Consider the following 2,468-nt stretch of genomic DNA (forward strand, 5'->3'; position numbering starts at 1 on the left):
GCCCTACGTGCCGTGCCGTGCCTTGGCTGAAGCAAGGTGTGATGTGCAGCACATGATTTGCCAGGTGAAGCTGGTCAGGTATCACAAAACGGCACAGAAGTTTTGAGCTTCTTATCAATCAGCACCCCAAATCCTTCTCTGCAGGGTGGCTCAATCGTGTTGTTCCCCATCCTGTACTGAAACTGTGGATTGCCCCAACTCAGGTGTAGGACCTGGGCCTTGTTGAGCCTTATGAGGTTCACACAGCCCACTTTTGCAGCTCGTCCAGGTCCCTTTGGATGACATTGATACTGAAAATTCTGGCAAATAAACTCTCTTAAGACTTGGTTTGGAGTTTTAGAAAGCAAGCATCATTTATCAGGCCTGGATAACATGAGGGAGCGATCTCCATCAATCCTGTGCAGCGAGACAAAAGCTGGTTTCAGAATGTATTTCCCACGTACATGCATATGTATAAATCTTCCCAGAAATCATGCATATTCTGTTACTTTCCAGGGTCTAATTTTAATGTCGTTATGAACCTCCCAACAGTCAAAAATCTTGCTAACTTGGAGCTTTGGAGCCAGTTCTGTCTGACCTTGCATTTGAGATAAAGACTACAAACAGAGGTGGTTATAGAAGAAGACACATCTGTTCAGCACAGGCCATACTTAACACAAGATGTTATGATCTCCAAAGAATGGACTGTGTCTGGAGAAGCACCCTTTGAAAGAAAACATCACAGGGTCATTCTGTCTAACCTTCAAAGAATACAATTACGTAGATGAAACTTTACTTTAGCTTAAATCAAAATTGTAGAATCAAAGAATGGTTTGGGTTGGAAAGGACTTCAAAGATCATCTGGTTCTAACCCCCGTGCCATGGGCAGGGACACCTCTCACTGGATCAGGCTGCTCGAGGCCCCATCCAACCTTGTCTTGAACATCTCCAGGTATGGGGCAGCCACCACTTCTCTGGGCAACCTGGGCCAGGGCCTCCCCACCCTCATTGTAAAGAATTTCTTCCTAATGTCTAATCTAAGTCTTACTCCCTCCAATTTAAAGTCATTCCCCCTCATCCCATCACTACAAGCACTTGTAAAAAGTCCCTCCCCAGCTTTCCTGGAGTCCCCTTCAAGTACTGGAAGCTGCTCTAAGGTCTCCTTGGAGCCTTCTCTTCTCTGGTCTGAACAACCCCTCCTCTCTCAGCCTGTCCTTGTATGGGAGGTGCTCCAGCCCTCAGATCATCTTTGTAGCCCACTTTGTATTCCACTTTTTGTAATTGCAACTACTTCTTGTATCAACATCCCATCCTTCTAGGGCAACAACTATACTGCTCAGCTTGATCTCATCTGCAAACTTGCTGGCATCTAAATTTAGGGGAAAGGAAAGAAGTGTGTTGGTCCTGGCCTGGAAAATTTAGGGGGGGGAGAGGTGAAGAAGCATGTTGGCCCCAGCGTGGAGCCCAGTGCCATATGGAAACATGTCAAGTCTTCTCTTGCATCAAAATTTAGGGGAAGAAAGGTCAAGAAGCAGGTTGGTCCCAGCATGGAAAATTTAGGGGGGGAAAGGTAAATAAGCAGCTTAGCCTTGGCATAGAAAATTTAAGGGGTGAAAGATTAAGAAGCATGTTAAGTCCTGGCATGGATAATGTAGGGGGGAAAGGATAAAGAAGTGTATTGATCCCAGCAGGGAACTTGGTGCCATCTGCAAACTTGTCAAGGCTGCACTTGCTCTGGCATCTAAATTAGGGGGAAAAGGGTTAAGAAGCGTGTTGGTCTTGGCATAGAAAATGTAGGGGGGGAAAGGGTAGAGATGTGTGTTGGTCCCAGCATGGAAAATTTAGGGGGGAAAACGGTCAAGAATTGTGTTGGTCCCAGGCTGTAAAATTTAGGGCAAAAAGGGTCAATAAGCGTGTTGGGCCTGGCACCAAAATTCAGGGGGAAAACGGTAAAGAGCTGTGTTGTCCTGGCATATAAAATTTAGGGCAAAAAGGGTCAAGAAGCATGCTGCTCCTGGCATCAAAATTTAGGGGAAAGGGTCAAGAAGTGTGTTGGTCCTGGCATGTAAAATTTAAGGCAAAAAAGGTCGATAAGCGGTTCACTCCTAGCATGGAAAATTTAAGGGGGAAATAGTCGAGAATTGTGTTGCTCTGGGCATGGAAAATTTAGGGGGGAAAGGGTGAAGAGAAGTGTTGTTCCCAGCATGTAAAGTTTAAGGCAAAACGGCTCAAGAAGCGTGTTGGTCCTGGTATGGAAAATGTTTGGGGGGTTGGGGTGGGGGGGAAGGCAAAGAATCGCGTTGTTCCCGGCGTGGCAGCCGGTGCCGCCTGCAGCCTCGTCGTGGCTGGTGCCGCTCCGGGGTCTAAATTAAGGGGAAAAAGGGCAAATCGGCGTGTTGTCGGAGGCCGGGGGCCCGGCGGCGGCCGCCCCCGCGCTGAGTCAGCCCGCACGACTCCGGCCTTTCACGCGGCGCCGTGACTCAGGCCGC

The sequence above is a fragment of the Phaenicophaeus curvirostris genome, chromosome 22 (assembly GCF_032191515.1).
Source record: "Phaenicophaeus curvirostris isolate KB17595 chromosome 22, BPBGC_Pcur_1.0, whole genome shotgun sequence".
NCBI lineage: Eukaryota > Metazoa > Chordata > Aves > Cuculiformes > Cuculidae > Phaenicophaeus > Phaenicophaeus curvirostris.